The sequence below is a fragment of the Gallus gallus genome, chromosome 2 (genome assembly GCF_016699485.2).
Source record: "Gallus gallus isolate bGalGal1 chromosome 2, bGalGal1.mat.broiler.GRCg7b, whole genome shotgun sequence".
Taxonomy (NCBI): domain Eukaryota; kingdom Metazoa; phylum Chordata; class Aves; order Galliformes; family Phasianidae; genus Gallus; species Gallus gallus.
This window is the reverse complement of record NC_052533.1, coordinates 126567015-126592898: the sequence shown is the minus strand read 5'-3', so window position 1 is coordinate 126592898 and position 25884 is coordinate 126567015. Positions and strand designations below refer to the sequence as shown.

General features: G+C 41.8%; 1 protein-coding gene across 4 annotated transcripts in view; it reads right to left on the bottom strand.

The window, feature by feature from the left end:
- Positions 1-18506, bottom strand: part of CPQ (carboxypeptidase Q) — a 163765-nt gene extending 145259 nt beyond the window's left edge. For 2 of the 4 annotated variants that reach the window (XM_025147113.3, XM_046920523.1), the window contains exons 1-2: positions 18424-18506; positions 15501-15577 (exon numbers count right to left, since the gene is read on the bottom strand). The gene's annotated coding sequence lies outside the window, so the exon portion shown is untranslated. The remainder of the gene's footprint in view (positions 1-15500; positions 15578-18423) is intronic. The other 2 variants (XM_046920516.1, NM_001277421.2) reach the window with 2 other exon arrangements.
- Positions 18507-25884: the final 7378 nt, after the last annotated feature.

Below are 25884 nucleotides of genomic sequence, written 5' to 3'. Positions count from 1 at the left end.
AATATCTGTCTAATTTGACCACCAGAGAACGATTGCAGAATATGCCCGAATTAACTCCTCCTACCAAAAGCCACAGAGCAAACCATCTGCCGAGTAATTCCTGAGGGAGCAGTAGTGAGGTTACACCAGTTGTGTACCCCTGGAAGTGCACGACAACTGTACTGAAGCCTTCCACCAGCTCCATTCTGAATGAGCTGAACTAAGAAATTGCTTTCCCACCTACGCTTGTTACAGTGAAACACAAATAGCTGAACTCATTTTCTGAGGGTGTTCACTCTGGATCATTTTCCAACGTTCGCTAAAAAATAAATAAATAAAAGGAAGCCTTCAAAACAATGAAGACACCTCAACATACAATAAATTCTGACATCACATCTAATATATGTCTCATCTCATTTCCTTTCCTGTCCTCCATTAGCTTTAGTGTATTCATATTTCCACCTAGAAATCTTTGGCTCAGTGCAAGCTTCAGGAGCTATTCCTTTGACTTCCCCTCATTCAAGAAACATGTTAAGGAAAACAAGAATCTCAGAGATTCAGATCTAGGTTTGGTAGTTTGTACAATTACCACTTCTGGATTGTTTGGTCTTTTTTTCACCTTACTCTATAAAGCTTTACCATGACAGAGCATCCTAAGAGGAGAGCATTATCGACTGCACTGAAGAGTCTAGTTGTGCGAGTGGAAGCTAAGTGCTTATTCTCCCTATGTGTTACTATAAGAAAGCACTTGTAACTTTGAAGCATAACCTCTGGGAAGTCAGGAATACACATATCACAGAATGGTGAGGTTGGAAGGGATCTTCTGGAGGTCCATCTGGTCCAAAAAACCTGAGGAGTTTATATCCACCCACTGCAGCATTCCGGTCTTCTCTTGTGAGGCCCCATCTGTAGTACTGTGTCCAGGCCTGGGGCCCCCAGCACAGGAAGGACGTGGAGCTCTTGGAGCGGGTCCAGAGGAGGGTCACTGAGATGATCAGAGGGCTGGAGCACCTCTCCTGTGAGGAAAGGTTGAGGGAACTGGGCTTGTTTAGCTTCAAGAAGAGAAGGCTCCAGGGAGACCTCATTGTGGCCTTCCAGTACTTGAAGGGAGCGTATAAACAGGATGGGGAACGGCTGTTTATGAGGGTGGATAGTGAAGGGACAAGGGGGAATGGTTTTAAACTGAGACAGGGGAGGTTTAGGTTGGAAATTAGGAAGTTTTTCACCCAGAGGGTGGTGATGCACTGGAACAGGTTGCCCAAGGAGGCTGTGGATGCCCCATCCCTGGAGGCATTCAAGGCCAGGCTGGGTGTGGCTCTGGGCAGCCTGGTCTAGTGATTGGCGACCCTGCACATAGCAGGGGGACTGAAACGTGACACTCACTATGGTCCTTTTCAACCCAGGCCATTCTATGACCTCAACAAGACCACAGCCCCACAGCTGCTCACAGTTTTCTAATTCCTTGAGTTTATTCCTCACACTGCATGTATTAGCACACTGACACTTACAAGCACAGACTGTCAAAGGAAGAGGCAGCCGACCCACAGCACCTTTCTAAGAGCTGTCTGACCAGCGCCCAAGAAGGGTGGGAGACCCACCAGGGATGCATTCATAAGACATCATCTTAAATACGAGCTGGTACAATAAGACAGTTTTGTAGAATGAAAACACAGAAAGAAGGAAAGGATTAAATCACATTGCCAGAATTCATAAACTACCAGAGGAAAAAAAAAAAACACAAATTCCTTGGAGTCACGAAGCCCAGCTTATAGGCTAATCAATGCTATCCTATCATAGGCCTTTGTGGGCCTTTCATAAAGAGCAAGTTCAGCAGTAGCTTGAGCAATACGTGAATATTAAACTGTTTTCTTTAACTATACAAACATCTCCTGAACTTGAGAACATGGCAACAAAACATTCCTGAGAGTGATGTGTTGTTTTCCCAAAAGAACAGCAGAAATCACCTGTGACTTCATCTGTGTACAATAAACCCACCACAAAGATCTCCTCTCTTGCTGTAAGACACGAGGCAAAGGTCTGACACAAGCTGGAGCAGAAGACTCGGGTTATCTCAGGACACTGACAGAGAACTGTAAAAAGCCTGTTAGAGTCTGAGCTACTGTTTATTTGCGGTTATAGTACACAGAGAGCACTGGTGTATTTTTACTGCTAAGCTCTGTACTTTCCCCATGCTTCTTCCCTTTGGACCAGTTAATTACATGCTCACAGACATCCTCTGCTAGAGACATCAGCTATTTTCTCAGGACAACCATGCTTGTCCCTTGTTTTTGCCAGGCTCATCATTCACAAGGGAGCAGGAAAGACAGTCTGATTTCTGACATCAAACAAATTCTTGGCCATTTTGTGGAGTTAGTTTAAAAACGTAAAATTTGGGATTTTGTTTGTTTAAGGGCTTGAAAATCTACTAGACAATGCTGATATACTTCAGTTGTTGAAAGGAAAACACAGGAAGAATTTTTAATTAGCATTTAAGACCTCAAAGAGCTCCCAGCCACCAACTTCATGCATTTTTTTTTAGTGGAGAAACAAAACCACAGTTATCACATTCTCCTTCGGTAAGAAATGTTTCCTTTGCTCTTTCTAGTCTCACCCAAAACCAGCAGCATCCTTGCTCCAATGACTGCCGCGGAAGATCTGAATTTCAGAGCCAAGCTTCTTCCCTGAATTTCCCACTGAACATTGAGAACAGACGTGCCTGCAGCTTTTGAGGATGCAGCCAGCAGTGTTTCACTACCTGCCATTGGCTGGTGGTAGAGCATGTAACCTATTTCAAATATTGAGCAAAAGCACAAGGATGGAACCATAATGCATCTTGCCTTCCTCGAATAGAACAGCATAATCCAGTCAATAGCTACAAGTATTCAGAAATCATTTCTTGCTGGGTAAAGTAATGCCATACCCTCTTGGACTGCAACACAGGAATCACTGCTGCTAATTCAGAGAGAAGAGCACATCTGTTGTCACAGTCTGCAACATGAAGTTTGTCACCCCAGTGAGTCAAAGAGTACTGGTTCTTCACATTTTACTAGCTGGATTTAGCAAGTGAGCATCACTATGCCTGCCAAATTAAAAATAATAACAGGATATGCACAAATCTTCAATGCATTTAATCACTCACTGAATGTCTTCTGTAAAACTTCAGAGCAAAATTAGGTAGGAAGAAAACACACTTTCAGGAAGTCCCATCCTTTCTCCAAGTCCTATTAATGCAACTGGGGGTTCAATTAATGCAATTGTGGCTTGAAATTCGATGATCATTATGGTCCTTTTCAACCCAGGCCATTTTATGATTCTAACTAATTCTGTGGGTCCTTAGTACAAAATAAGCATCTTTTAGGGGCAAGAACCTGGGATCCCCCTTGCTCTTCCAGCAGGCAAGGATGCTCAATAGAGCATTACAGTTAAGCTTCCTCTAGTGTATTTCTCCATATATGTACATCTTACATGCACAGAAAGGATCTTTAGGGTACCTAAATACTTAAATGCCTTTAGGGTATTCTAAAAAGTGAAGCTTTCAAGAACGTGTAAAACCTCCAACTCCCACCCTTCACTTCTCAAAATGGACTTCTGAATGCTGGCACATTAAGCAGAAAGTGGGAAGCACCGCTGCTCCTCCTGACATTTTGAACAGAACCAATACCCACTCACATATCAGACACTGCATGTTTATGGCAAATGAACTTGGTCTCTCCAGAGAGTTCAGCACAGCTCGAGGCTCCAGCCCAGGGGATTATGCACGTTCCTACCTCTTAGACAGTATGGCAAATCTGAGATACGTTTCAGTAGGAAAGTCTGGAGCAAGGAAGAACTGCCCTCAGTGGAGGAGGATCTGCTTATGGAACTGACAAAGTATGGGCTGGAGGAGCAGGCACTGTGGTGGTTGAAAATGGACAGAACAGACAAGCTCAGAGGTCTATAATTACTGGGACAAAGTCTACTTAGTGGCCAGCAACTAGTGGCATCCCTTAGGAGCCAATATTTGGTCCAACTCTCTTCAACATCTTCATTAATGATCTGGAAGCTTGGACAGAGTGCTGCCTTCGTAGGTGTAAGGTGATACAAATTTAGGAAGGGTGGCTGATGTAAGAGACAGTTGTGCTGCCACTCAAAGTGAGGAGAGAAATGGGCAGACAGGACCTTTATGAAGGTAAACTGTCCAAATGCCCGAATGGAGGCTGCAAGGAAGATGGAGCCAGGCTCTTTTCAGTGGTGCTAAGTGCCAGCAGAAGAGGTACAAATTGAAACAGGTGGAATTCCATTTAAACACAAGATAATGCTTCTATATAGTAAGGATGGTCAGGTGATGGAACAGGTTGCCCAGAGGGGCTGTGACATCTCTGTATGCAGAGATATTCAAAGTCTCACTGAGCACGGGTGGCCTGGGCAACATGCTGCAGCTGATACTCTGTAAGCAGTGGGTTTGGACTACAAGAGCTGAAGAAATCTCCTCTAGCCTAGATCTGTTACTCAGAACATGAAACGGACCCATAAACACAAGCTGAAAGTACAGAAAAAAAAATCAGAGAGAAAAAGTTAGAGATGTAAAAGAGAAATAAGAGTCAGGAAAAAGTATCTTCCAGCTCCCGTGAGTACTATAAGGGAATAAAATGTACAGCACGTTACCTTCATTGTGCAGACAGTGTAATAAATGCATTTAATAGTAGCTAAGCAGCTACTTTAAAGATGCTTGAACCTATTGTCTGATCCATTTGTCCACAGTTAACTATTCTCTTTGATGTTAAAGGGCAAGATCATTGGGACCTTCATCTTTTCTGGCACCATTATATAGAACAGCCTAAGCCCACCTGATCTGTAAACAGCTAACCTTTGTTACAACCATTACAATCATTATAATACAAATTACTTAAACGTAACAGATGGAAAATTGCGGCAGCAAAGATAATAGGAAAAAAAAAGAAAGTATCTGCTGAGAATTCTATCTCTAGCAATCAGATAACTGAAAGAGGGGCAGAGGGAACAGAAATAAGAAAAACAAGAAGGAAAGCAATGCTTCTGCTTCAGCGTGGCAAAGTTTTCCCAAAATCCCAGTTGAAAATATGACAAATGGATGCAAAGGGTTCACAGAAGTCGTGGTTATGGGAAATGAGGGAAAGAAAAAAAACAGTAAATTAAGGATATTAACCACGTAATTTCTAACTGTCTGCTAAATCTGTGAAGTATCCATCGGTTTCCTAACCACGTACCATTTGATTTTCCTCCAAGGAATGTAGGAAACCTTGAAATCACACAGTGATTTTGATAACATTAGAATAGGCTGAAAAGCCCCAGGGTAACAAACTCACATGCTGCACAGTGATGTCTGATACAGTTAATAGCATCTGAAAGAAAGTTTGTTGTGACAGCTGTGGAGTAGAATGGCTGGAAGGTTAGGTGGACTTGCAAAGTGAGGAGGAGATTTCTGCCTAAAAATAAAGTCACAGAGCTTTTCCATCACTTAGAAAGATAAGGGAAAAAGAAAACAAAAACGCTTTATAATCTTGAAGAGTAAAGCAGGAGAGCAGACATTTCTCAGATTGCTCTTCCAGAGTTGTTAAGAATCCTCATCTGAGAACATTTTGTTCCAATCCTGGCTTTGGGAACACACACAGTCAAAATTATCATTTGCATTACAAAGTCCTTAAAATTAGCTTTTTATGTCTAAAGCTAAAGAAAGGAAGAACGTAACACAACACAGATACAAGACTTTGAATACAATACCGAATTTTATCATATTTGACCACAGAGTCTAAAACTCCAGTGTAAACATCAAATCCTGAGCTGTTCTACCTTTACTGGCTTCAGAAGCACTACTGTCATTTACTACAATTTAAGATACATCATGAAATCCTTGAAAAGGTAACTACGGCCTTGCAGTATATAAGCATGTCCAACCAGGTAGTAATACTGATTTCATATCACAACGGGAAGTTTAAAAGAGAACTAAGGATCAAAACAATAACAGCCCAAATATACTTGGAGACATCACAAATGTAGCTCCCCATCTGGCAAAAGAAAACACTTATACACTATTCACACACTGTGCGGGAAGTACTACAGCTTAACACAGGAGGGAAGCAGTAACAGGAACTGCACTTAACTCTTCCCACACCTCCAAGCCTCAGAATAGCAACAGGTACGTTGCTATAAGCTTACTCAGCAGATGGTTGTTCAAGAGGAAGGTCATAATCTTGAAGAATCGCACCATAACCCACATGCAGTTCCCTATCAGTGAAGCTACAGAAACCATCCTGCAACTTCCCTATGAAGCTGTGGTAGCCAAGACGGTTTTTTTTAAGACATCAGCACAGAACAATGCCCAGGTCATGCAGCAGCTGATGCTTAACATGCATTCCAAATACAATCTTCAAAAGAGAGTACATTATCTTTTCAGAGGCAAAAGATGAGGATTCAGTGGGATTTTTAGACAAGAGTAACAGGATAGAACAAACATTCAAAGAAAAAGACAACTAGAAAACAAAAGTAAAGAAATTCAGATGCAGAAGGATGGGAAAAAAAGAAATATACCCATGCACATCCTTCCCAAGACAAAATCAGAGTGGCCTCTTATTAATTTAGGGAACACTTCTTGATCGTGAAGGTCCTTTGAACAAACAGACATGTTCAGATGGAACTTCTTGCCTTCAGCAAGACATTTTACATCCGTTATCTACAGTTAAATTCTTCCTACAATTCTAATGCTGAATATTTTCCTTCTGCATTTTTATTAAAAGACAAGCAGATTGCATCTAGCCAAAAGATGTAACATATACCAGGACAAATAATCCTATACCAGAACAAAGCCTAGAACAGAAGGTATGACTCGTCCATATCACTGGACAGCATTACCTGCTAAAGCAGATGGATAGAAGCTGTGACAGGAGCGAAGTGACCTTCTTTAACAGAAGCCAGAGCAGATCTGCCAGTCACTGTTGCAAGCTGGCCCCCAGGCCCCAAGGAAGCCCAAAGCCATCAGAATGCCATGCAGCTGGCACACCTGGGCACGTGGCTCTGCTTATTCCAGTGCTTAACCACCCTTTCTGTAAAGAAGTGTTTCCTGATATCCAACCTAAACCTCCCCTGGTGCAACTTGAGGCCATTTCCCCTCATCTTGTCACCTGTCACCAGTGAGCATCTGAATAAATCTTGTCATTTTAAGTCAACAAGTAATACACATTATTAAATGTTTTAAAGAAGATAAAGAAGAAGCACAAACATTTTCAAAAGCATTCAACCACTTTAGCTGCTTTACTCCATCCACCTCCAATCCCGTTTTATAGATATACTTACAATTCCCAATTAAGTCAAAATATATTATTGCTCAGCACTGCTGATTATGATGAAATATTTAATATTAATATTTCTCCTTATTAAAATCACTGTAACTTTTCTGAATATCTTTGTACTTTATAAGTCTCTCTGTAGTCACAAGAAGAACTGTGCTCATCATACCCTTTCGGTATCAGCATTCAAGGGGTTTTGTGAAGCATACAGATATGATGAACACACTGCTAGATTTGCTAAAAAGCTGACATTCTAGCCCTCTGTCTCCTTACAGAAAGATATGTCCAACAAGACTTCTTCTTCCAGAGTAACAAGTGTGAATTTGTAAATGCAGCTATATGAAAGGGCACAGCATCAAGTATTGCTCCCTACAATTGACAGAAAAATGAACTTTATGATGCATACATTTACCTATTCATATTAAGAGTGGGAAAAGTTATTAATTTCAATGAGACATGCTATAAAGTATGTTGTTTATGATTTTGTCATGTTCACTAGGACACAATACTAGCACTCAAATATCATATTGTATTTCAACATATCAGCATCAGAGATAGACTGCTATTCCTCAGTGGCAAAGTACAGCCGGGGCCACCATGCCAAAGTTGACTGCTAATGCAATCTGGAAAGAAAAAAAAACAGGTTAAAATGTTTAAATGAAAGAATCGAGAAGAGGCTGTAAACAAGATAAATACACTTTACTTAAAGAGCCTGAGCTGGTTTTCAGCCAATTTGAGAAACAGATTTGCAAAGCTGAAGCTCAGGAAATCACCAGTTCCATTTCCTAGCCAAAACTGCTCCTCAGCACAGCACACATTTGCCTACTTTGATCAGTACAGCTACGAGGCAAGAGGAGGCTCTGATTCCACATTTTAACTTCTGATTATTTTTCACTGCCAATTAAGAGGCAAAAAGTTATTCAACAATTTTGTTACTGCAGGAAAAAAAATAAATAAATCAGTTACTATAAGATAAATCTTTACTATAGGATAAAGGACTTTACTATAGGACTTTACTATAGGATCTTTACTATAGGAGTTATTATAGGAGAAATAAAGGCTTCTGGTTTTTTTTAAGAGGCAGTCAGCCAGCCCAGTTTGGATTAGGTCCACAGCGCCAGCCACTGCAGATACTCTGAGGCAAGCTTGCCATTAAAAGCTGACAACTACAAACAGACAAAATGGATAAGTAATTGGAAGAGGAGAAACCCAAAAAGTGACATCTCCAACTCACTGACACCACAAAACTCATTTCAATTAGCAAGCCCATTCAACCTCTCTCTGCTGATAGCACCAAGAGGAGTCACCAAAAGCTTTCTGCAGTGAGGCATGTGGCCGTATTACAAAGAGCCAACTGGAAATCAAAGGCAACACAAGGAAAAAAGAACATACCATGGAGTACACACAGAGAGAAAACAGTGACAAATGCTGACACAAGTGAGTCCCGTTGTGGCAATTCCTGTTTTTCTGATTCAAGCAATCCTACTTCCCAAACTGATTTTTTTAAAGATGTGTTTAAGACTTTTGATTGAGCATAGTGAAAACTTTCTACAAGCAACCAATTAAAGTATCCAGTCTACTGGTAACAACTATTTCACAAAGCGTCACAACGCTTTGTTGTGTCAAGTGTCCTCCATTTACTTTGTTCACACTAACACAGCTGGTGTGTTTCTACCAACAATTCTTATGCAGTGACTCCAAGGATTCCTCATGCAGGTGATGTAAGGAAACAGCTACTGAGCTGTTACAGGTTAGAAAACGTTACTTAATTATCCAAAATTTTCTGTGTAGTCAAAATTTTAAGATGGGAAAATACACACTGGGAAGGCTAATGCATAAAGTTTTCACATGAAAGTACATCAGTGCAAAATTAAGAAGTTAGTTTTGAATGCTTAGTTGCCAAGCAAACATCTTGTAACTTCTAGCTACACTATGTCAGAGGTCCTCTGGTTTTTTTAATGGGAAAGAGAGCAGCATAGGGCCGAGAGCCAAATGACAACTGACGTCTGAATGAACACCAGTTTCTTAATACCTCAATACCTTTTGGTGAATTAACATTATAAGAAGAAGACTGAAAAGAGAAGCTTCTATATGAAGCAGACAAAAGTAACAACATAAATCTGAGCAGACGTTCCAACTGGAGTTAAGATTGTCTAAAGCATCTTTTGGAGGGCTGTGTTTATTTCTCAATACAGAGAAGTACCATTCATGTGCTCAAATTAAAGTATTTGAGTATCGTAGCATCGGACTAACGGTATCCCTTACTATAAACTACATCTGCTTTTTATTAAGATGTTTAGATAATGAATTATTCCTAAAGTTAAATGTAGATTATGCAGAGCGCATAGTTTTCAGGTTCAGGATCATTAGCCATTGCCTTTGAACAGCATTTTCAAAGAGACCTGAAGCCATCAGTTTCAGGAAATACGTTTGCTTGTTTGTTTTCTTTCCAAATTTTCATCAAGTTCTTAGAAAAAGACCAAAAAATGACATAATTACAATATTGTAATATATTTTAGACAACGCCGTTAATACAAGTAACTCTTCAAGCAAAAATAAACGTCTCTGTCTTGCACAGATGCATATGGAGAGGTACCACAGAACATATATGCACAAATACCAACAGCAGCTTCAGAATAAATGACAGAAGCACCAATGCCAAAACTTATTTATGAGCTACACTGGAAAGAGCTTTCTGAAACAGGAAGAACTATTTGTGAGAAGAAAAGTGGTTTACTGAACCGTGAAACTGCCTTTTCTCACCACAGTTATTGTTTGAATCTCGTAATCTCGTGGTTTTAGAAAAAGAAATGGAGATCCGTTCTCTAAAATCCTCAGAGGTGCTTTGTTGTAGCTGTCCAACTATCTGTGGTACTCTTTGTTTGACTCAGATACTTAACAAAGTCTTGAATGTGACTATACAAAAGCTGATACTGTACTTCAGCATCATGTCAAGGGATAATACTGATTTTGGCAAAACTGACTACGTATACGTATATGACATTTCCTGGCACACATTTTACAGCATCTGGCACACACTTTGTAGCATCTGCAATACTAATCAAGGCAGAATGCGATCAACACTCTTTCTGCAAATATTATGTGACGACATCTCTCTGTCTTTGCACTGATGTGACTTTAATACCGCACCTGACTAACAGTACTTAGAGATTAAGTAATGCCAACAGAGTACAGGAGGAAACAAAACAGCTAAAGCTTTCCTCCTAGGCCTTAAACACTGCTGCACCACTACCTGGAGAGCCACAGCTCCATTGCCAGACCCCAAGTTGCTCACTCTGCCCCTCCTGCTCTTGCATTTCACAGCCAGAACTCCTGGGTCTGCTGTAGTAGGTTTGCCCACAGTCAAGATCTTCTCACAGCATGGAGCTGCGTCAGGGGAGGGCCGGGTGGGGGAGAGGGACAGGTTGTGCACCAGAGGGCGGTGGGCACGGAACGGGCTGCCCAGGGCAGTGGGCACGGCCCGAGTGCCGGAGTTCAGGGAGCGTTTGGACAGCGCTCAGACACTGGGATTGAATTTGGGGTGGTGCTGTGCGGAGCTGGGAGCTGGACTCAGTGATTCTTTCATCTCAGGATGTTCTATGATTATGATTCTATGATATTATCCATTTTAAGAGACTGGTGATCTTCAAAACCACCCACCTGCCTTGTCACATTCTGCATAAAATTCAGGGGCTTTACACACAGCATGAATAAGGAGACTAACATTGGTGGTCCTTCAGCAAATCCAGATGATGCAAACGTCAGTCCCTTCATGAACTGAAATGTAAGTGCCAACTAAAACGAAACTGATATGGGAGGATACATAAATTATCACTTAAGAACCAGTTACATATATTGTGGTCTAGATTTTATCACACGTATTAGCTCACAAGCAGGGACAATTATCAGGTGGAGTTCGCATAAAATTAGAACTGATTCATCAGAAGTGGCCACAAAAACCCACATTTTTGCTTTTCAGATAAAGCAGCATTCCATTCAGGAGGACCATCTCACCACATTTTCCCACACTTTCATGATTTCCTATGAGGGTCACTCTTCAGAATGTTCTTTAAAACCACCTGGAAGCCAGGCTGGGGCCACTGCAGAGCTTTGGTCAATGATGTAGGTATCAAACCTGCTCCCTGGTCAATGAAGCAGGGATCAGACCTGCTCCCTTACAACTTCCCAATTATCTACAGGCACAGATCTACAGCTCTAACTTCATGCTTACCACAGTCCTACTTGTTGAACACAGAATACTTAAGTCCATCTGGAGAGCAGGAAAGTCAGCAAAAAGCCTGCATTTCTTAAACGGCTTTCCCATTTCATTCTCAGATTAAAGCTCTTTCTACAGTAAAGTTACCTCCTGCTTTCAGAAGAGCAGCTGAGCTCACACAGACCTCCACTCACCACTGCAGCGATACCCTCTGCCAGCTGTTCCCTCACCACAGCTGACAATGTTTTCCAAGAAAAAAAAACAGTATTAGCCAACTTTCATCCCTTTTATGCCACTTCTCTGCTGGGAGAGGAGACATGAGACAGCAGCTCTATTTAGTTAATTTTGGAAGGTTGTACAAGATGCCTACTCTAGTTATTATTATTTACCCACTGTGCATCTGTGTTGTTTTTTTTTCAGAGAGAGTTCATATAGTGATAAGCTCACAATAGTAACTTCTATATAACATGCTTCAAAGGTACTTTCCCATGCTCCCACTTCTGTTCTCATGCTGCTAACCAGGCTGCACGTTCTAGATTTTCAGAAAACAGACACCTAAATACATTTAATTCTAAAACCAACATGCTGCTGAGAAAGGAAGCAATAGATAAGTGCCACATCTTCCAGCACTATCATCATGAGGAAGCACCAAAGGAGATAAAGCAGCACGTGAAAGGAAAAGAAAAAAGTCAGAAAATGAAACACCTATTCATTATTTCTCCCCCCCAGAATAAGTACTCTGACTTTGGTAAACACTTGAGACCTGCAAAAGCATAGTGGTGGGTCTGACAAGAGTTCAGGGTATAACAGTGCTAAGACTGCTGTGAGGGCTGCACCATCATCCCAGAAAATGGCTCTGGTTTCAGAAAAACAAACAAGCATATAGAATCCAGATATGCTTCACAGACACATATATACAGCCCAAATAGCTTTTAGCTGTTGGGTTCATCTTCTGACTTAGCATCAGGGTCACCAAAACAGGCCTCACTTTGTATGTTTGTTTTTTATCCTCCTACTTTAAATAAAATTTGCCATATGATTTGGATCAAAGAAACATGGGATATATCACCATTGGTAACAGATATCTCTTCAAATAAAGCTTAAAGCACACATTAACTTTTTTCAGCTTAAACCTTAAAAGCTTAAAAGCTTAAACCATAATGCAATTTTCACAGACTGTTAAAGTACAAATAACATTAGACAGGAGAGCATGATGTGGAAGAAAAAAATACATCAGGATTTCCAGCTGTGCCAAAATTCCCATTCTACAGAAGGCATGAAGTCTTGCTCACTTATGAACTTACTGCTGTTGTGTCAATAGGATTATCTTTACTCAAAAGCAATATTCCGAGCCAAAAACTCAGACCTATGAGCAATGAGAGAACAGCTAATAGAAAAAAAAAAAAAAACACTGAAAAATACCTTTTTCTCTAGGGAAAAAGACTTGCTAATGAGTTTTCAGTTCACCTACATACGTAAATACAGAAAGATAATCACTTTACTCCTTATTATACCTGTTTCCAATGAAACAAAAAATTTGTTGCCTCAGCCAAAATTAAGAAGGGAGGCTGAAGGCAGTTGTTACCTGCAATGAACGTAGCAAACTGTAAAGAGATGTTCTGACTATCAGGGTAAGCTGCTCCATCCACATTTCTTCTACATCGGTCACCAGATTTACTAGAGGAATTCAGAGGTGCCCTGTGGTTCTACAGCAGTCCAAAGTGAGGCAACTACCCAACAACTCCATAAGATCTGCTCGTGCCAGATATGTTGGGGTTGGCTATGTCAGGTCTTTATAATAGTTATGGCTGTACTGTACCCCAGATAAAGCTGCAAAGCAAGATATATTTGCTGGTTCAGGCAGCATGACATGCTGGAAACAAGCACATCTGTCCTCATTCAATTATTACTCGAAGAGCAGCCACGGAGTGATTTCTGTTCATTACCACCCTTCAGCCAGGTTTCTCTTCGGTCATAACAGGTAAGTCCAAAACAAAACATGAATCAGAGATCTTGGGTTGGTAGTAATGTGTATTCAAATCAGCACAGATGTATGTTAACAGCCTACACAACAAAAGTTTGGACCAGTCACGGCTTAAGTCCATATAGGTCACAGCTACAGTGGCTCTGCTCTCCCAACTGCCTTTCACTCACACCAGAACGTTGCCCATGTGGTCAGGCGGCAAGTTGGTTCTGGGAACCAATCCAGTGAAAAATACATTCATTCTTGTTTCCAGAAATTAACCTACTGGTACTAATGCTTGTGATTATTGTCAAGGAGAAAATGAGGATGTCCTACTCCAAGCAAGGTTGGACTGTGGCAGTGCAGACATACTGAAAAGCATCCTGAAAACTGCTCCTTCCCTCACCTCTGCTACTGAAGAGCCTTGGGCAAAGGGACAGACGGGTGGCTGAGGTGGAAACCTCTGCAGCAACTGCAGGTGGATTTGACAAGGCAGTAACTCAGAGCAGATGCACAGAACTTTCCCAGCCTGTTTTTCTTTTTTTTTTTTACTTCTGTAAAATGATGTTTGTTTCCCTATGACTCTTTACCTAACAACTATTTGAAGATAACCGAACTCAACTAGTAATTAAAATCAAGTTGACTTCTCCTTGTAGGGTATCTCACAATGCATCAAGAAGGTAGAAATTGTCTGCTCTCTATAATTATAGGCAGTGCTGAATACATTACCTGCAGTTAGTGATATACTTCTTCTGGTATTATGACAACTTAGTTGGTTGTCATAACAGAAAATATTCACAGCCCAATGCACTATATGATCAACCTGAAACAAATTAGTTACTTAATTTTTGTTTGCTTCCAAAGCAATGAAGAATTTCAACAGACTATAATTCCAAGAAGTGTTTTTGCAGTCTGCCACGGAAGGACAATCATGTTTTGTATGGGAGAGCACAACACTCTTCTAGAGAGTCCTAGAAGGTGAGCCCTATCATTCAGAACAATAAGAATCGACAGGATCAGAAACGCTAACCTCAAAACCTGGGGAGAGTAGAAAGGAAAACCATTTCAGATAAATCAAATTTATGCTTTAGTTTTCAACAGCTATGGTTAAAAAAAAAAAGTGCAAACTCTCCCAACTGAGTCTCCAGCCTCAGATCTCATTTTAAAGCCTCAAAAAAGCACACTCCTTTCTCAAATGTCTATTGGCACACTCACAATATTACGTAAGCGCCTTTTGTGGGGCTACTTGAAACACCAAATTACTTTCAACTCACTTGTCTTATGTAAATTTAGTCAAGTGCCTCCTCCAAAAAAAAAGGGGATACAGAAATTAAAGACACAGGATATCAGTATACAAGTAACAGATGAAAGCTAGAAAAACTGGGGGAGGAGTGATCTCATTCCTTTTCATACATAGTGTTCTAGCAGGAAATGTACTACTGCTGCATTCGAGTAAAAGATCAGACACCATAACCAGCAACTGAAAAAAGAAGAAATGAAAAGAAAAATCAAATAGACTAAAAACCAGAACTGTTTTCTTGCACTGATGCTGAAATGGGCTTCACAAGAGTGCCAACTGCCAGCCACATAAAAGCTAAATCAGTGGCATCACAAAACAAGTTTGGGCAAATCCTGAACCCGTGGCAAATGCCACTGTTCTACTGAAGGCAAGCTGGTCAGCTGATATCAGTTTAATATAATTCTGCTTTGCTGTTCGTATTTCCTTCCATGTAAGAAATGCCTATGACACATTACCTGAGATTAGCCTCCTCTCACTACAGCATACAGCACCTTGATTAAGAATTCACCTTGGCAGGTAAAGAATTAAGATAAATCTGACCAGAATTCTTCTTTTCTTTTACAGCCAGGTTTTATGATTGCAGATCTTTTTCCACACCTCTCATTGCAATGGGTACTACAGAGAAACAGCTTCTAAGAGATATTTTTTGATCCAAATACCTGTTCACTGCATATTTCAACTGAATCCCAATTTGGCAGCAACAAAACCAAAGGAATTTTCACTTTTCTCCCTCATACTCACCGTGGAGAATATTCTTCAAACAGCTCTATGTTAACTAGATTTAAAAGACTCCAAGAGAATGTTACTATTCTTCGTACCTGGTCAGGAAGAAGAAATCCAAATGAGCTGAGTGTGTCAATGCTCTCCGTTTAAAAGAGGACAAAACAAACAGTACGGGTACATTCTGTCGGTCTCAAAAAGAAATCATGCCTCTTGTAGGATAATGATACCCGAAGTATTGTTTTTAAAACTGTAGGCTAATGAGGTTAACATTTTTCTCAAGCTGACGTGCAGTTTTGTCTTCTATTGTAAAGCTGAAACAAAAAAGAGTAGAACACTCTCCGCAGATTCTGTCAGAACTTTTGACTTAACCAAGTAATTGGCATTTAGGAGATTACAAATCAGAGCCAAAAATGCACTATTGCCATCAGAGTGAAAAATGTAAGTGGCTGAGGGGTCAAATGAAGAAAGAACTTACATTTATTTCAGTACCTTGAGATTATTGTAGACGTTTGGTAACAAAAACGTGAAAGATTACTGCAATGCAGTTTTTGACAGATAATATTTCCTGTCCAGACAGAACATTAAGAACTGCAGAACTTCAAGATTGTAATCGTTTTGTACATTTCTACACTCAAAGTACTTTTTTAAGCAAAATATTTCACCCCTGCAGCTGCTATCTCTTAGATGTACTGCCATCCTTCATTTTCATCCTCCCACAACTGGAAAGGAAGGAAGAAATGACAAGACAAAGTTTTCAATCTTAAAACAAGAAAGTTTATGTGCTATAGCAGGAATAGATAAATGAATCCCACGAGCATTATGAGTTTCTGCAGTTCTATCAACAATAAGAGGCTGCGTAAGTCGCTTCCTTTCCCGAGTCGGTGTTAAAGACATGCAGGCATTTGCAAAACCACGCTGTAAAACAAAAAAGAATTTATATGAGCTTTTACTGACAGATGTCTCCCAAAAGAGGTCAATGCCAGGTTGTTCTTCCTCAGCCCAGATCTGCAATCTGTTCTTATCTGATTTAGTATCTTATTGTTCTGCTGTTCAAAAGAATTATATGTATTTTGAACACCAAGAAACAAGATCGAGTAAGACAAAGGCTTAGTATGAAACTGTAAAGCTGCAGCGGCTCTGATCCAAGTTTATCTGTTCAGGCTTCATCTAACAGTCTGAAGCTGAGTAAAGCAACACTGATTGTAAAGTGCAACTCATACACGCTATTTAAGATAGAGCAGATGTGTCTGAGTCAACGTTTACAAGGAAACAAGACTTATGTCCTCTCACAGATACAGGAGGCTTTGTAAGGTTTCTTTGGGGAAGGATGCACTGTAGAACTTAATCAAAATAATAATCTAACAGAAGGAATATCAGACAAGACTGGAAGGTGTTCTAAGGAATGACAGAAGATAAGCATGAGAATGGCTTTTAACAAAAGCCTTTGTCCTTGCATAAAAGTAACCAAAGAAAAAACAAGGCTAACCTCTGTCATCCTGGCTTAAACCCTACTGTCTCAAGCAAAAAAAAAAGGTACATCCCAAACAAAGACGTAGATGTAAACAGTCCTTTCATTCCCACACAGGGAATCTGTTCTCCAGTCATAGCAAGGATTGCTCTCTAAGAGAAAACACCCACGCACTCCCCTCTCATCAACAGATTAATACACTCTTACTGTGCTTCAATACAAAAAGGCAACCAGATGTGGAACAGTTTCCAGAAACAGTAAAAATTAATCTAATTTTGAACGGAATGAAAACCAGACAGACAATTTTTCCTTAAACTAAAACCCACAAAATCAGGATTCCAGCTGGTGAACGTGCATGTCCCTTCCTGAGAAGCCTTTTGGGTACTCTTCCAGCACCTGGAAAAGTCAGGTCCCAAGTTGCTGCAGCTTGAAGGCAGAGGCAAGCCGTCATCAATTAAACATGAATCCAATTGTGTAACACACAAAACGTGTATTTTGAACCTTCTCTTCGGTAGTACTCAAGAGTTGACTTGTAACTTGCTAGATACAGCCACCAGACTGAAAAGCTCCTCCATCCCTAATACTTTCTTAAAAAAATCCATTTCAGCTTGCAGAACTCAGTGGTTGGGTTTTTTTGTACCTCATTTTTCTTTCATATATTTAGTAGTCCTATGAAATACGAATATAATTTTATATACGTATATAAAACTCTCTCTCTTACATACTTTCCTCTTTGGCGCCAACTTGGAAAAAGCAATCTTTGAAGAATGAAGTCCTGCCAAAACCAACCTAAATGGTCCTAGTTACTAGAACTTCCTACTCAGAAGCGCTATACCATTTTCCATGCTTGGATTTCTTCACTGTGATGTGCCATAAAGCACACCTGACTATGTGATTTATCCGTCAGATATCTGCCAGTTTGGTGTCCGGTGACATTTTTCAGAGCAACATTCACGTTCTCCTCAGCCCAGCTGTTTCCAGGAGAGCCCTGAGCAGCCATGCCTCACCTAGCACTGACCATACATCCCTCACACGTGGCTACGGCCAACTACAACTGGGCATCGACACACGTTTTAATTTTCTCCAAGAGGAAGGCAGCAGGAGGAACGCATGACTTCTGGCTGTGCAGGGCGGCCCGCAGAGCCACGAGCACACAGCCATCTGTCCTCCAGAGAAGGAAGGGCAGAGGGGCCGGGCTGAGGGCTCTGACCCACAGGCCCAGGCAGGGCAGGGGGAAGACAGTGCGCCATTTCGGTGGAGCCGCAGCCAGAAGCGGGCGGGCGGACGGCAGGAGGAGGGGACGGGGCAGCGCCCGGCCGAGGCCCCGCGATGGCGGCCCGCCAGCCCTCCTTGCCCCCAGCCAGGACAAGGAGCCCGGGCATGCCCTTCCCAGCGGCTCCCCTGGCCTCCCGCCCCGCCCCGCTCGGCTCCCTGCGGAGAGGAGGAAGAGAAGGAAGGGGAGCAAACACGCACCTTCCCCGAGCAGCCCCAGCGGCGCCAATAGGGCCCCCACCTCCGCCAGGCCTGCAGGGGACGGCGGGGAGGAGGAGGAGAGGAAGCGGCCGCGGGGCGGGGTAGGGGGACGGGTCGCGGCGTGGGCCCGCCGGTGCCGTTCCGCCGGAGCTGCTTCGGGCCCGGCGCGGCCGCTCCGGGCGCCACTGAAGCGAGGCCAGCGCCGCTGCCAGCCCTCAGCCCGTAGCCGGCGGATATTTGGCACCGTAATTAAAACACTGCCGGCATCCACCGCGCTGAGAGCTGTCGCTCGTCTCCGTGCCGCTGGGAACGGGGCACAGGCACCGCTCTGCGCGTCGCGGCCCATCCACAAGTAACGCCGCGTTCATTTAAATAAAGGCGTGTTTATAAAAGCACTTGGGTAAATGGGTGCAATTTCTTCTGTAGATAAGATCTGAAAATACAAACACGGCTCTTAATTTGCAAACACTTGAATTTAAGCGCTTGATTAGTTCCATTTAAGTCAATGGGACTACTCTAGCGCTTGCAGGTAAGTGTTTTAGGATCAAAGCCCTTGGTGCGGTTCCAAAAAGCTGCTCTATCAGGAAGACAGTGAAGAATTTCCCTCTAAAACTCAACGCGGTGTTCGAATATTCACGTTCTCCCTAAGTGAAAAGACTGCAGTGCTAATGAGCTTCACCAGCGAGTACCTTTGGGAGGGATGTGAAAGAGGTGGTGCAAGATAATGGCTGCCCCTGGGGGCCCAGAGCTCCCCTCTGGTTGTCTGAGGTGAAGCACTTGTATTTCCTCACCTGTGCTTTTCAGTGGGCAATGTAGATTGCGTGTTCTTGTGGTATCCTCTCCTGCGTTGGTCACAGAGTACTTCAGCGGGATGCAGTATTGCATTTCACTCCAACTGCTGCAGTCCGTGAGAGCCCCATTCCACTGAGGGAAATATCTGATTAAACTGAGCTGTTAACAAATTGTTGTTAGAGATCCGCCTGCCCTTCTGTCTGTTCCCTGTGTATTCTGTATCTTCTTCATATATCCTCCCTTATAGGCTGTGTCAGAGGCAGCGATTCCATAAGGGAATTATACACAGTGATTGAGGTCGTAAGTCAGTGGTTGGGCGTCCTGCAAGAAAATATTCCATTCTCAAAGGCTGGCTGTTGTCCCCACAAATTCTGAAACTTAACCACCGATGTGTAGATCTCCCTTTCGCTTCCAAGGAGAAAGAGAATGGAGGACAAACCTTCGAGAAGGAACTAATGTAAAATTACACTTGCATTTGAATTTACAATCTAGGTCTGTTCCCTGTGACCGATTCGTTCTCTGTTCATTTTCCCCCCTTTCAATTAAATTACTTCCCAAACCTGATTTCCAATTAATTTTTTCCTGAATTAGCTCCCCTTAATAAATGCTTCCACAGGCAAGGAGTTAGTAGGATGAGTGATAATGAGCCATCTCGTTTCCCTATCATCAAATAGTCAGAAGGATGGAGAAATCGTGACATGTCTGTCACTAGTCCCAGATCAGAGGGAAAAGAACACACTGCTCACGTCTGCTGCTGTCTTTGCTTGTGAAGCAATAAATAAGAACGTGTAAAGAGACGTAATAACACAACCTAGAACTCCACCCTGCTCCTTTCCAGCCAGGAACATGCACAAATCTGTTTATGGGTTTGAAATGCATCAATACCCACTTAGCCTCAGGAAAGGTATTTCCATCGCGCCCATCTCTGACATTGTTTTCTCATATTTTGTATTATTCACTCGATGCATAATTTTGTTTTCCTTTACTTTGCAGCTTTTGGACTTTCAGATTACTGCTTTTCCCTCCTAGGGATTGTAATTTTAAATCAGGGAGAGGCTGGAGCTGAAGAGACCTCTGTTCACTTTCCCAGACTCTGTATATTGCACTGGGCAAAATTGTAGCCCCTGCCCCCAAAGTCACCCATGTGATCTATCTTACACACATTTGAACTTATTAAGATTATTCAGGTGCTTGAAGTCACCCATATGGATGTATGATGACACTGGTAGGAACAGTGTCAGAGTAAAGAACTAATTTAATATTCGAGACAGGGATCGCCTATGATATATACGTAAATGTCAAAAATAATCAGAATTATGTGATTGTAACTGTGCTTCAGGGAATAAGCTTGTATGTAACTTCTCGAAAGGAGGATGAAATCTAATGTGAGGATGGATGACACTTCCCACTTGCAGGATTTTTTCACCTTCTATTACACGGCGTATGAAGCAACTGGTGCAGTCTGCTGTTAGACACGGGGTACTGGCTGAAAAGATCTTGAATCTCTTCTGAAGTGACAGCTGCTTGGTACATGCTTCTCCCTGCATGGCATAGGGATGGTACTACTTCTCTGCACTTTGTTTTTCCAGTCTGTTTATGCTACATACTTTCTGGGGCAAGGGCTGTTTCAGTGGCATTTGGAACTTTGCTGAAGTCTCTACAGTGCGACTGTATTAAAATAATAAAGAAATCACAAGCATGTTCACATACTAATTATTATGCAAAATCGGGAGGGGGAGAGAAAAAAAGTGTGAGATTTCTTTGAAAGGCTGCCAGCTCAGGTACAGATACAAAAGGTGTTTGAAGTGGGAGCACACTCTATCAGCCTGAAGGAATTACCGATATACCAGCTCCCCTTGTTCAAAAGCATGCTCTCAACTTTCATTTTATGACATTTGTTTACTTTGCTGAATTATTTTCCTTTTTTCTTACGTTGTCTCCTTTAGGTTCACACCGTCTTTCAGTACTACTAGGAAGTTTTTGTTCATTTCAACTTTCCTTTGTAGCTTTCCGCTATAGTCAGGCTAAGTATGGACATCTAATTAATGTAGACTTTAGCTTTTATTTCCTCTTCTTTTCAGTTAAAGGAGCTGAAAAGAAATATTCTGAAGTTCCCAACAAGTGCTGCTTTTCAGGTCTTCTTGGAAAAAAAGTGTTCAGGTTTGACCTTGACGCGTATGTCTTTCCATTCATGCAGCCTGGCAGCAAATTAATATGTCCTAATAGTGCACATAGTGGAGAAAAGCGTAGAGACACTGAAAGAAAGACAGCAAGCACCTTGTGGCATCTATCTTTCTATGCAGTTTTGCTAGCTTTTCTGCTACTGTGTCAGAGACTTTCTTCATGTCTCAAGAAGTTCATTGGCAGAGAACAGAATATCTGAAAGCAGTAGGTTGGTAGGGCATGCTTGCTTTGTGTGCACTGCTATACAGGTTTACTGTCAGAAGTCTGCATGAGTTGCCCTGAGTTTCTAATGCGGTTTCAAACTAATTTGAAGTAAGCCAAGAAAATCCAGCCTCTCTTCCTGAAGTGAAATTTCTTCTCTGAGTAACACAAGCCAACATATAGCTAACAGCAGCACACCACTGTGTACATGTTCCAAGAACGAAGCAGTGTTGGCATCTGCAAGCCCTGGGTTCTTACCCAGTGTGCAACAGCCTTTTGCTCTTACAGCTTCTCGCTGTGGGGGCATGCAGCACCTCAAAAAAGCAGAGAAGAACACACATGCTCCAGGGACATAAAAATGTCAGTAACTCGTGACCTAACCCAAGTTCTGGCAGCAGAACTTGCTAGTCAGATATGGTCTGGCAATGAAAGTTTTCCTGTAGATTACCAGAAGATTACAGTGACAATACCTTGGACATACCACGGAGAGGTTTTTGTTAAGCACTGGCTGAATGTGTTCTGAGTTGAATCTCTTCACAAACTGTGTGACCTGTGCTGCCATTGATAGGGAGCAGAGAAAGGGCACCTGATGTAAAAACTTTTCACGTTCAGATTCAAGTGGCAGTTGGTTCACCTTTGCTAACAAGTTTTCACTCCTGTGTTTACAAGAAAGAAAAGGCATATAGATACCTAACATCAACTATCACATATTTGCATTAAATATACATTAAATAATACTGCTCTAAATAACTTTCTTATGATGAAAGAATTCAATTATAAGCACTTTCTCAGCAACTCTCAAAAGTTGTTCCCCCTCCTGTTTATACACTCCCTTCAAATACTAAAAGGCCACAATGAGGTCTCCCCGGAGCCTTCTCTTCTCCAAGCTAAACAAGCCCAGTTCCCTCAACCTTTCTTCATAAGAGAGGTGCTCCAGCCCTCTGATCATCTTCATGGCCCTCCTCTGGACCCAACTTCTCTGGATCAGCTATGGTACTGTGAGATGGAGCTTTCCTGAAGCAGCAGATGGGAGATAGATGGACAGAAACTGAGCGCCAAAATTGGTTTTAGCATCTCGACGTGCCTGAAAGTATGAGGATTTTGGTTTTGTTATTTTTGATGGGTTTAGAATGCAAACAGATACAACACCCTATTCTGTACAAGGAGGCACTGAGACCCAGCTTTACCTACGTGTTGTTCTGAGTTCAACTGCAAGACTCTGAACTGGCCAGAGATAATAAAAAATCAATCACTCACATTCAAATATTCTACAAGAGGGTCAATGAGCTACTATTAAAAAAAAACCCTACATTTGTGGCATTTATCTGCAGAGTATAACAGAAAAGTTTGTCCACCTCTCCTGATTCCCTTTTGTAAATATTTAGAAGATAGCAAATTCTTACGCAAATTTCCAAATGTCTGAATGACCACATTGTGAAAGATTTGATACACATGCTGAAAAAATACTAAGAGCTGGTGTAAAACAATGTATTGCTTTTTGAATCATAGAACCATAGAATGGCCTGGGTTGAAAAGGACCTAAAAGATCATCTAGTTTCAACCCCCCTGATGTGGGCAGTGTTGCCAACCACCAGACCAGGCTGCCCAGAAGAACCGGTAGAGTATTTCTTAGAATCTAGAAGAATCAGAAGAGAACAGTTCTATGGCGTTTAAGAATCAGCATTTAAAAATCATATCAGGAAAGGCTGATGTAAAAATCAACATAGCTCTCAGTGGTTGAATGTGTTGTAAAAAGCAGAGTCTGGTGGAGAGAAAAAGGATGATTTCTACTGTGAGAGCTGTTACAAAACTCAAACCATGAACTGGGAGAAATCACACAGCTGACCATCTGTAGCCACTTTTAGACAGGCTAAAAGAGAACTTTGGACTCTGATAGCTCTTCTGAAGGTACAAAATCCTCTTCTTTTTTTCATTTTCTGGCATTTTTTGATAAAATTGCTTAGAAGCTAAAAGAGCAGGAAAGTTTATGCTCTTCCAACCTACAGAAAACAAAATTTAAAGATTGCAATGAGATCCACTGGTTTAAAGTCTTAAAAAACACCAGGATTGGAATTACTGAGTTCAGCTCACTTAGCAAAATGCTTTCATCTAATAAATAAGTTACTTTGGATAAAGACAGGTACTTGGAAGCCAAAATGTTTTTTGCTAAACTTTCTTTCTGATTTGTTTCATATATGTGTTCTTAATGAATATCAGCTTCCAGCACAAAGCAGGTTGAAATAACACCTATGCACTCAGGCAGCTGGTAAATACTTATTTAACATTTTTAACACGAAAGAAAGGAAAAACCAGACTATAAGAATGTAAGTTAAGCTATGTAATAGCATAGATATATAAATAGTGTGTGCTCCTGAAGAGCAAAAGGGACAAAATCTACTGTAAAATTATACATAGTGACAAGTTAATAAGTCTTTTTGTTCACAAGCCATTGACAATTAATTTTCTTCAGGAAGATAGCAGTATGTGCAAAACAAGGCAAAATGTTTTAAAGCGAGGTTTCTTGCTGCTGCTTAATCAAAAATTTAAACTGGTTGTCATCCCTAGGGAAGACTTTACTCCAATTTACCCAGACTATAAAGATTTTCTGGTACTGTTCATCTTGCATCAACAGCACGAACACCACAGCCCCTTTCCTAGAAACAGAGCCCTTCATTTGAGATTTTCAGTCTAAACAGAAGTCAAACTGTGCCATCAGTAATCTGAGACTCAGTCCCAAGAGCTGTGCCTTCCCAAGATGTTTTCCCCCAGTCAGCAGTAACTCAGCTGGCACTGTGGGCTGGTCTAGGAGGAACACATGCTCCACTTCTCTTTCTTTGACGAGAGATTCCTTTGGTTAGTTCTGTGGTAATGAAAATTATAGGGAGGAATGATGAAAACTGAACTTTAGACTGTCTTACATTCTTTCAGTACTATTTAGCATGATGGTTGTTGACTTCTCCCCTGCTGCTATATTTAGAAAGGGGTGTAGGAGGGAGATGAGCGTTAGTATTATGGGTTATGACACGAAAACATCAAAAGTAAATCAGTTCCCATTTCTCTTTGGTACCCTCTGGAGAGCTCCAATATTTACAGAAAGCTCCAGTTCCACCACAGCAGTTGAAGAGAATGGGCACCCGTTTAGATTCCGGGACCACGCAGAGCTGCACGAGGTGGGTGGGTAACTGGGACATGAACATTTTTCCTCCACGGAGCTTCATTTCCCACCACCAGATAAGCTTCAAATAACTGCCATGCCTGGTGGAATTTTTGTTTCTTCTACGTCAGTACTTGGTTCATTTCAGAATTAAAAAAAGAAGAAGAAATATCCGAAGCTTCCTCTGCACTCAAAAAATCAACAAAAGATCCATGGGAAAAAAATAATTGCATAACGGCCCAGAAGAAATATAAATGAATTGAAGTCACCCCCTGCAGAGAACTTCGGGTCTGTTTATTTTAAACACACCATTACGGATTTTGTAATGTTTTTCTGGAAGTTTTTCGTAAGCATTCCTACTTCCTCTCGCTGCAGGCCGGGCTGAGCTGCCAGACTGGAGGAGCTCTTCAGACCTGACCTCCAGCCATGAGAGAGAGCCTCAGCCCCAGCTCAACTGTGGCAGTTTTTAAGCTGCAGCATGAATTAAAAAAACTCAGCAGCTCTGCAGGCTATGCCATAAACACATCTGATACCAAACATGAAAGCTTCGTATCTCCCAGGAATAATAAAGATACAGAGGAAGAGCTCAGTGCTGTCCCTCTGCTCCCTGTGAGGAGCCGCAGCTGCCATGAGGCCTCCTCTCAGCTCCTCTGCTCTGGGCTGCACAAAGCAAAGGGCCTCAGCCACTCCTCATACACCTTGCCCTCCAGACCCTTCCCCATCTGTGTTGCCTTCCTTTGGACACTCTCTAATAGTTTTCTGTTTACAGTTCTACTTATACTGTGGCACCAAAACTGCATGCAGTACAGGAGACTGAGCTCCTCCCAAGCACAGCTCACACTCTCACCCTTTCCTCTCGTTGCCCTCACAGCACCTCCTGGGGACAGCAGAAGGTGCATGGGGTCACCTCTGCAGATCCTCCACCCGTTTCGCTGTTGTAATTCCTCTGTGAATGCCAGGGGCCTGTAGCCAGCAGAAGCTGGCAAGGCCTGCAGCAGGCAGCACGGACCGGTGGCTGGGGTAGCCTGTCCGCCTATGACACCAACATCTGCCTGCTCTCCTGCCTACAGACTCTCTCTGAACAACAAATTCAGCATGAAAAAGCCAAGAAAACAAAATGCCTTGTAACT